A 10,390-nucleotide genomic window follows, 5' to 3' on the forward strand; every position below is an offset into this window, starting at 1 on the left:
GGAGTAGTCAAGTAGGATGAATAGTTAAACCCTGAAATCTCACCGCTTTAGCATGCTTGAGTTTATTTCTTACCCAATTACTCTACAGATAAAGTTCTTTAGGGGAGTTCCCTTCTGTGTGGTGACTCAAAGACCCAGTAGGCTCCGACATTGTATCACCACCTCAATATGGTGCTTCGAGGTGCACCAATGACCCTCTTTGATGGGGAGGAAAGAGCTGAAGAGTCATGTGGGGGATTTTTACTGAATCACTTCAGACTACAAACAACACGACATTTCAATGATCAGAAATTGTGGCTCAACCCTACTAAACCACAGGATAATGACTTGTTTAAGTTTTTGTGTGCCCAAAAAAGGAAGGCAGGATATGGATAGTATTGGTAATCTTTATTACATATCTTTTAATATTATTTGATTTTTTTTCCAACATGAATGTGCTATTTTGATGAAAATAATAAAATATACTCTAATAGAAATAAGTTCATGGATGACCGATCTGTAATAGATTATGACAGGAAATTAAGGCATTGCAGTAAACTGCAAGTAACAATCATGACTCTCCTTAGTTCTTCCCTCCATGTCGTTGTTATTGTCAGAGCACATTGGAGCCTGGCCTTAACCACTTTGTCAATTCTGATACCTTTAACACATTAGGATTGCTTGGAAGATAGTGAGAAAAAAATTTTCAGCTATCACGTCGTATAAGATGTGAACCTCAAAAGCCAAATAAATGGGGCAGATAACCCCCTTGTTTTTACTATCATTGCTCCAACATATTCATAATGTTCACAAGAGTACCTACTTATGATTCACCTTAAAAGTAGGGCGGAGAATGACATCCAAATGGAATCATTCTCCGCCCTTTCACACCAGGCAACTTCTGATCTGCATGAATGCGCTGTCATCATCCCACCCACTGAAATGACCAGTCTCACTTTATGAATTTGAGTCACATTTCACTGTTAACCTTCTCTGATATTCCAGAAGATATGTCTCTGTGCATATAGAACTTTATTGTCAGCTTCACTGACATTATAGGGGCAGAGTATCAACTGTCAGTTCTATAATTATCTTGTGCAGTTATTTAAATCCTTTATTCTCTTTGTACTTTCATAGGCTGATATGCTATCTCTAAGTCTGTCTTGTAAGCTTTTTGGGGATGAGGAATGTGTCCCACATGTTCTCTTTCCTCCTTCCCCTATATGTACCCTTCTTCATATCCCTCCTACACACCCCTGTCTTACCCCTCCAAGGATTCTTTTAGGACTTGCATATTTATTATGCAAGTAAGGGATGCCTAAATAATTGTTTTGGCACAAAAATATCTGGCCCGCAAAGCCAGCATGTGGACAGCAGTGTTCGAGCATTCTGCCACTCACTCCTTGCCTGGTTGCTCCTGCAAACAGCTCCTGCAAAAAGCATGGCCAGACTGGAGCTCCTACTGGTTCTAAGTGCTGGATGTTCAGAAAGCTGTGTTATTATATTATCATCACTCACTCATGCTTTGTCCTGCTTATCAGGCTACTTTAACCACCATGAATTTAAGAGAGCAAAGACCACTCTTGAGATAATATTTTCAAGTACCTTTACTTTGAGAAACATTGATCAAGTAGGACTTTCTTTCTAAGGTCCTTATGGTTTGATACTGAATCTTAACAACCCCAAATACTTTATGAGTAAACATGAACTGCTGCCATGAGCACTTTCCACAAGCTCTTCTGAAACTCCTAACCTGGGAAAGGATAGAGAAGATAGGAGAGCACACCCGGTGTTTCCTCACAGCCAAACCCAGATCCTGCAGAGGCCTTATCTAGTAGATATTATATTCTTGCTCCCCAACTATTACTGTGAGCTTCCCTACAGCGACTTGGGGATGACTTGGTTGGGAGAATACTTTGTTCCATTTTGGCATAAAACACATCCTGGTGTCTCCGTGTTGGGCTCAGTGATCCCTTGAGGAACTAAACCATCAGTTTTAATGACCTTCCATAGTTTGGTGACTTTTATACTATGGCTATTTTAGGTTGCCATGTTGGCAGTGGCTCCCAAAGATGACCAGGAAAAAAAAAAGTTATAAGAAGTAACTTCTTATAATTCTAGGTTATTAAAGATGACCTTGTATGATGTCATGGCAGGAGGTACCCAAGAAACAGTCTGTAGGAGGAGAGTGGACATGATTTGGGGACTTCCGTAGTATTTGTGGATGGGTGGTTAGGTGCCTAGAAATCTTCATGATCATGCCCCCAGACCCTTACTCAAACCAGAGTTATGAACTATTAATAAATGTTCAAAATATTTTCATTGTAAAGAAAATTAAGTATAAATAACAAAATTGTATATTGATTTCCTGCATACATAGCATGGTTCATCAACCATTATTACTGTTCTTCCATTTTTCCTTTATCTATGCTACCCCCACTCTCTATGCCTGATGGCTTATTGCCTTTATACTGGTTTTATATATTTATTGTTTTGGGGGGCTTAGGTAAAATTAGCACACATGGACACATAGATCGAATCCCCACTTCATCCCTTTAATTGCCAGCTCCTGCCTATGCACTGGGCTGCTGGGAACACCCTGAATGTGAAGTTTAGACACTGACCAGGTGTTGGGATGGAATTTACCTGGTGGTTTTTGACTCACCTCTCTCTGGATCCTTCCTTCTGGAATCCGTCCCCGCCCCCCCCCCGCCCGACCCCAAATTTCTGGCTATTCTACCAGAAGCTAACTCTATGCTCTGACACCTCTCCAGCTAGACAACTGTTGCCTTGACAACTGTAGATGGAGTGGAGAGTACACTCAGAAAAAGTGCCAGACCTCCTACATCTCACCTGCTAATGACTGTCTTTTAAGGATAGGCTCTCCCAGGTGTCTGCTTGCCTCTGTTTGTTATGTCTTCGCATAAACTAAAGAAAATGAGGAGTTTAGTTGAACAAAGCTGTTTGTTCTTTCTGGAAGCTGGAAGTCTACTTAGTAAACTATTGAAACTTTAAATATTTCATCTGGATTTTTTTGTTTTAAGACAGTAACATTTTCAAGCCCACTTAGCCATGTCCACAGGACTCTACATAGATTTCTGTAGCCTATGGGGATGCATTATAGAAACACTACTGCTTACTGAACTGGATTTGTTTTCTTTTGCTGCTATAACAAATGACCACAACTCAGTGGGTTAAAACATACATTCTTTATCTTACAGTTCTGTAGGTCGGAAGTCCAACATGGGTCTCACTGGGTTAAAATTAAGGTGTCCAGAGGGCTGGTGCCTTCGTCAGGGTCTAGAGAGAATTTGTTTCCTGGTGGTTCCAGTTTCTAGAGACTTGTGGTTGTTTGTCCCACCTCTGAGGCCAGAGACATTCATGGAGTTCTCACATCACTAGGACTTCCTCTTCTGCTCTCTCATTCTATTTTGAGGACCTTTGTGATTACACTGGTCCATCTGAGTGTTCCAGGATAATCTCTCTATGTTAAAGTCAGCTGATTAGCAATGTCAACTCCATATGCACCCTTTATGTCTCCTAACACAGTCAAAGGTTCTTGGATGAGGACATGGACATCTTTGGGACACCATTGCTTTGTCTGCCATCTGAACAAATGTTATCCAGGTTGCTATAACCAACAGGTTCCTTCCACCCCTATTATTTGTCTGACACTCTTCTCTGTATTCTTAACCCAGACCAGCCCCTGCCCCACAGAGTTCAGGAGATATGTCTCCAGCATCACACATTGGTGAGCATTTCTGTTTCCTTTGGACCCCAAGTCATGGCACGCATACTGTAGTTACCATTATAAGGGACGCAGGAACAACACATGATGTGACATTCTTCCTCTTGTTCAAGCTTTTACGTATATCCAGCTGCTAATATTTAACTCACCACTTCCTTCTGGGGTTCTCAGTAAAACTACATTTAATAGCCAACAGAACAGAACAGAACAGTAATGTTTTCTTTTTGAAGAGAGATTCAGCATTATCATTTGCATACCTTATGTATCCATGTATATAAATACCACTTCCTCAGCACTGCCTACCAAGGTGGCGGTCATCTCCTACTCAGCACCATGGCCACCCTCAGAACCCTTGTAAAACCCAAGGTCGTCAAAAAGAGGACCAGGAAATTCATCCTGCACCAGTCAGACAGATATGTTAAAATTTACTGGTAGTGTAACTGGCGGAAACCCAGAGGCATTGACAACAGGATGAGTGGAAGATTCAAGGCCAGATCTTGATGCCCAACACTGGTTACGGGAGCAACAGGAAAACAGAGCACATGCTGCCCAGTGGCTTTGGGAAGTTCCCGGTCCACTGTGTCAAGGAGCTTGAAGTGCAAAAATCTCACTGTGCTGAGATTGCTCACAATATCTCCTCGAAGAACCCCAAAAGCATTGAGGAAAGAGCAGCCCAGCTGGCCATCAGAGTCACTAATCAGTGAAGAAAATGAATGGACAGCTTGTATACATATTGTATTTGTGTTAAAGAAACCATAAAATTCTGCCAAGAAACCTCAAAGTATATAAATACCAAAATCTGTGCTACTCAGGGTTCTCCAGAGAAGCATAACTAATGGGATACACAGATTTTTTAGAAAAAAATTTATTCTGAGAGACTGGTTCATGACTATGAAGACTGAGAAGTCTCAGGGCCTGCAGCCTGTAGACAGCAGGCCATGGGAAGGCAGTAGTGGAACTCCAGACCAAACCCAAAGGCCTGAGAATGGGTGGGGGTGATGGTGTTGTCCCTGATCTCTGTCTGAAGATTCGAGAACCACGAGTACTGATGTCAGAGGGCAGAAGGAGGTGGATGTCCCAGCTCAAGGAGACAGCAAATCAGCCCTTCCTCCGCCTTTTTGTTACATTCAGGCCCTCTGTCGCTTTCACTATCCTGAGTGGATAACAGTTTGACACATAAGTGTGTGTATTTCATACATTTATGTGCTTATGTGCACATGTGTACACACACATGGAATACATACATGCACTGCTCTAATAAATGCTTAAATCTCTTTAGGAACATGCCCATAGAGAAGTTATGACTAATTTCCAATAAGTTTTTAATATAATTATAATTACATTAATTAATATGGCAAAGGGCAGCTTTAAATGATTTTATTTGAAGACCCTTCAAAAGGGAATTTAGAAGAATGTACTCCCATATAAACCCCTCTCACCCACACATTTTCTACTGTATTAAGGCCTCTGGACCCCTCCATGTGGCAAGTCACCATGAATAAACTTAATGTGTTTTGTGGTAACTAAACAAGCAGGGAAAATTTTGAAGCAAGGCATGTACTATTGTGGGCTTTTATTGGGTATTTTTCTTCTCTAATCCATACAATTTCATATACTGAGAAGGGGCACAAATGGATAGATTTAATTGTTAGTTAGGGACCTAATTAGGAAGTTTGTTTTCAGAAAGCTTCTTAACTTTCGGCTAAACTTCCATCAGTGGCTTCTATGAGGATTTTTATTACTGTTACCATTTTTGGAACCCATTGTCATTTAAAACTATTTATTATTAGGAAAGTTAATTTTACACCTGGAAACCCTGATAAATTGTACAGAAATCAAAGTTCCATCAACTTTAGATCCCATAGAAGCCTCACTATTTGAAGCAAGTGCTTCTCCAAAATAAACTATCATAAAACACTAACCTTGCCCTTGTTAGTGTTTAGATATTTGTTTGGTTTAGATAAGCACAAGTGGGAAAGATCAGACAGACTGTTGTTATTGTTAGTTCTGAAGTTATTTTAGCAAATGAGCTTTAAAAGGTGACTTGATGAGATGGTTAGAAGTCAACAGGGAAGACTAGGGTAATCCTTGACCGCACACTTCTTTCTCCCACATGACAGCCCCAGGGGCTCACAGGGTGAGGGCTTTGCTGTTTTCACAGGTGACCTTAACCCTGGTCCAACACTGGTGCAGCTCATTACTGGAATCACTTTAATTTTCTCACAAGGGACCCACCTCTCTCTCCTTTTGATTTTTTTCAATAAAGAAAAGGCATAAAGAGACACCTCTAATGGCTCTGATTTGTTAATAATGGGTTTTGATCAAAACAGAAATTGGTCCTGCAGAGGGGATGACCTCGTTTATCCTCCTCTCAGAACTGCATGTGCAGCAGCAGCTTCCTCTGTTACTTGAGCTCACTTCACCAGGAGAGGTAATTACAGGGAAAATTAAATCTATGGACTGTGTCCTATTGCCTTTTACCTGCACAACACTGGAGGAGCTGGCTCCCTTGTGCTCAGCCCTTGTTTAGAAGATTCATGTTTATCTAATGGGAAGTCAATATTATTGTCTAGGAAAGAGTCCGGGTGCTGCTAACGACCCACCAGGGACCACTCTCCCAGCCTGAGGCCACGCTTGGGTGGTTCCCAGACCACTTAGTAGCTCTGAGACCCCATCTTCTCTCACATCGGCCTACAGCCCATCATTCATGGATCCTAGCAGGCTCCTTAGTGACAGAGTTCAAGTGTCCTACAGTGGGTAGAGCTGAAGCATTGTCCAGAAAGGGCTGTGGTGACAAGGGAATGTTGTGGCCTGTGTGTGTTTAGACCTGGCCCTGTCCGAACATGGAGCTGGACTCCTGCCCTGGGATGGTGAATGACCATAGGCAAAATGAAGTTGGTCTGTACTTCAGAGAATCACATGTCTGAGCACATTACGGTATGCTTTCCTTTAAGTCCAGTTTGAAACTAGTAATGCAATATAATCTATATTTTATACTGAGGCAATGCTGTAATATCATGCAAAATAATATTGATACTGGAACCAGTAAGCAGAAATTCTTCCCAGGGTCCTGCCTCACGGAATCAAAGAATGAAGCTGCGGATCAGAGGAATTCAAGCAAGGCAGGAGTTCATTGCAGGCAAACACAGGCTCCCTGCTTGGAGAGGGGACCCAAATGGTTTCCCCCCACAAGCATTCTGCTTTTCCCCTTATATCTGCTAAAAGCCTGCTCTTTGTCTATCTGTGCTGCTCTCTGGTTCCTGGCCTTTTTGCAACATTTTATTTTGCACTTGCAAGAAAAACATCCTTGTTTCAAAATGCCCTGTTTTTCTGCTATCTTATTTCTCTGCACAACATTTTGTGGTTTCAGTTAGCTCCAGGATTCCTCCTTCTTCCACCCCTTATCCTGTCTACCTAATTTTGCTTTAACTCCTTTCAATATAATATAATCAATATTTTATACAGAGGCAGTAATGAGGCAAAGAAGGACAAAGGGATTTGGTCAAAATTTTTAAAATATATATTATGCTAGAAGCCCAGTGCATGAAATTTGTGCACGGGGGTTGTGTGTTCCTCAGCCCAGCCTGCACCCTCTCCAATCTGGGACCCCTTGAGGGATGTCTGACTGCCCATTTAGGCTTGATCCCGGTAGGATTGGGCCTAAACGGGCAGTCAGACACCCCTCTCACAATCCAGGACTGCTGGCTCCCAACTGCTCGCCTGCCTGCCTTCCTGATTGCCTCCAACTGCTTCTGCCTGCCAGCCTGATCACCCCCTAACCACTCCCCTGCCAGCCTGATTGATGCCTAACTGCTCCCCTGCCAGCCTGATTATCCCTAACTGCCCTCCCCTGCAGGCCTGGTCACCCCTAACTGTCCTCCCCCGCAGGCCTGGTCACCCCTGACAGCCCTCCCCTGCAGGCCCGGTCACCCTTAATTGCCCTCCCCTGCAGACTTGATCACCCCCAACTGCCCTCCCTTTCAGGTCTGGTCCCTCCCAACTGCCCTCCCCTGCTGGCCTGATCGCTCACAACTGCTCTCCCCTGCTGGCCTGATCCCTTCCAGCTGCCCTCCCCTGCTGGCCATCTTATGGTGGCCATCTTGTGTCCACCTGGGGTCAGCCATCTTTGACCACATGGGGGCAGCCATCTTGTGTATTGGAGTGATGGTCAATTTGCATATTACTCTTTTATTAGATAGGATACTAGAGGCCCAGTGCACGAATTTGTGCACGGGTGGGGTCCAGCCACCTGGCCCCAATCCGGGCAGATCAAGGCTGGGCCTGTTGGGAGGAGGAGATGGTGGGAGGTTAGCTGGCTGGCTCGCCTAGATCAGGGCCTGATCAGGACTGGGCTGGCTGGGGGGAGGGGCTGAAGGTGATTGGCCAGTCAGCCCTGCCTCTGATTGGTGTGGGGGAGCTGATAAGGGGTGGGGCCAGTTGGGGAGGGGCCATGGGAGGTTGGCCAGCCAGCTCCACCCCAGATTGGTGTGATGGGGCGATTGGGGGTGGAGCTGGCTGGGGGGAGAGGCTGTGGGCAGTGGGCCAGCTGGCCCCACCCCTGAATGGGTTGGGGAGGCCAATCTGAGCCAGCAGCCTGGGGGAGGGGCCGGAGGTGGTTGGCTGGCTGGCCCTGAACCTGATTGGAGTGGAGGTTTGATCTGGGGTGGGGCATGGTGGGAGGGAGGGGCTGCAGGAGGTTAGCCAAATGGCCCGACCCCTGAGCACCCCCTGCCTACCCCAATAGCGGGTGGGGCTGGCTGGCCAACCTCCTGCAGCCCCTCTCCCCAGCTGGCCCCACCCCCTATTGGGGTAGGCTGGGGGGGGTGATAAGGGGTGGGGCTGGTGGGGGGGAAGGACTTTGGGAGGTTGGCTGATCAGCCCTGCCCTCTATTGGGGTGGGGGGCAATCAGGGGGGGGCAGAAGGAGGTTGGCCAGCTGGCCCTAACCCCCAATCTGGCCGGTTCACTGGTAAGTCCTAAGATTAGCAGGTGAGTCTGCAAGCTGGTTTATCTTCAGTCAGAAGTCCAGCAGCTCAAGATACAGGAAGAATCAAGATTTCAGCTTGAGTCTGAAGGCAGGAAAAAGGCTGTCATCTCAGTCCAAAGTCAGCAGGCAAAAGAATTCTCTCTTCTGGGAATATCAGCCTTTTGTTCTATTCAGGCCTTCAACTGATTGGAGGAGGCCCACCCACTTTAGGGAGGTCAATCTGCTTTGCAGTTTACTGATTTTTATGTTAATCTCATCCAGAAACACCCTCCCAGATGTGTACAGAATGGTGTTTGACCAGAGATCTGGGCACCTCTGATCCAGTCAGGTTGACACAAAATTAACCACCCCATAGACTATTGCCAATTTTGGCTAGCTGCCCTATGTTACTGAGCCTCAGTGAGCACTTTACCCTCTCTGAATAATCACTGTTAGGATAGAATGAAATGGGATATGTAATGGGGCTGCAAAGGACAAGCATTTAGCAGGTCTGCAAAATAGTTCTCTTTTTACCCCGTTATACCTGTATTCCAAGCCTGGCTCCTCAGGGTTGCCTTCCTCAAGAATCCACTCATCCCCAGCCCATAATTAACACCCCTTCTCATCTCACCTTCCCATTGATGACATATTATGTACACATGTGCTATCTTCTGCATTCTACAAGCCCATTAGCTCCACTCTTTAGGAACGGAGCCCATATTTTACAGCCAGTTGACAGTCATGTCCTGGGGCTTCTGTGTGTTGGAAGAAGTTATCTAATATTGATTTCTCTGGATGGTTAATTAATCTTGCTCCCTCCTTGGGGACCCAGCTCCCACTATTTATACCTACTATTTGCTTTTTACAGATATTTGGGGGAAATAGGGCCTCTGGGTTCACCGTCTACTCCCTTGTTTAAGGACTGGCTCTGACCAGTCTTGGGAGAACTGCTGGACACACAGAATACTGGGGACTGAGGGGTGAGAGTCAAGATGAAAGATACAGACTTTCATTATCCCCATTTCGACTGCAGACCAGAGAAGGTTGGAGGACAGGGAGTATCAGCAGGTGGCAGAGAACCTGAGACTTGTGTGTGGGTTGTGACCATATCAAAGGTCCAAAATGCATTCTTAGATCCAGAATTCACCTTACAAACAGGAAACCACAGCTGATTTGCTTACATAAGAAAGAGGTAAGCCAGGCTGGTGTGGCTCAGTGGTTGAACATTAACCTATGAACCAGGAGATCATGGTTCATTCCCAGTCAGGGCACATGTCTGGGTTTCAGGCTCGATCCCCAGTGTGGGGCATGCAGGAGGCAGCTGATCAATGACTCTCTCATCATTGATATTTCTCTCTCTCTCCCTCTCCCTTCCTCTCTGAATTATATTTAAAAAAATCTAAGAAAAGATGATTGACAGGCAGATTTCCAGTATTCAGGACAGGACAATAGCGAGAGATCTTTCCCTTTAAAAATATATGACAAGGTAGAAGCTCCAGGTAGGAAAAATCTCTTGGAAGGAGCAAATGAGAAAGGATAGTAAGAGCAGAGAATAGTGGAAAAGAAGAGGGGAGTCATGAAGATTTAAGAAGCAGAAAGAGTGAAATAGTAAGAATGGGAAAACACATAAACAAAGTCACCCCAAGTGGCCTGCTGTGTTCGCAATGAAGGGGACCACTCCTTGAGGGGAGGTCTGCT

General features: G+C 44.9%; 1 pseudogene; it reads left to right on the forward strand.

Annotated features, from left to right (window-relative positions):
- Positions 1-4,060: 4,060 nt before the first annotated feature.
- Positions 4,061-7,952, forward strand: LOC103300836 (60S ribosomal protein L32-like; annotated as a pseudogene).
- Positions 7,953-10,390: the final 2,438 nt, after the last annotated feature.

The sequence above is a fragment of the Eptesicus fuscus genome, chromosome 2, assembly GCF_027574615.1.
Source record: "Eptesicus fuscus isolate TK198812 chromosome 2, DD_ASM_mEF_20220401, whole genome shotgun sequence".
NCBI lineage: Eukaryota > Metazoa > Chordata > Mammalia > Chiroptera > Vespertilionidae > Eptesicus > Eptesicus fuscus.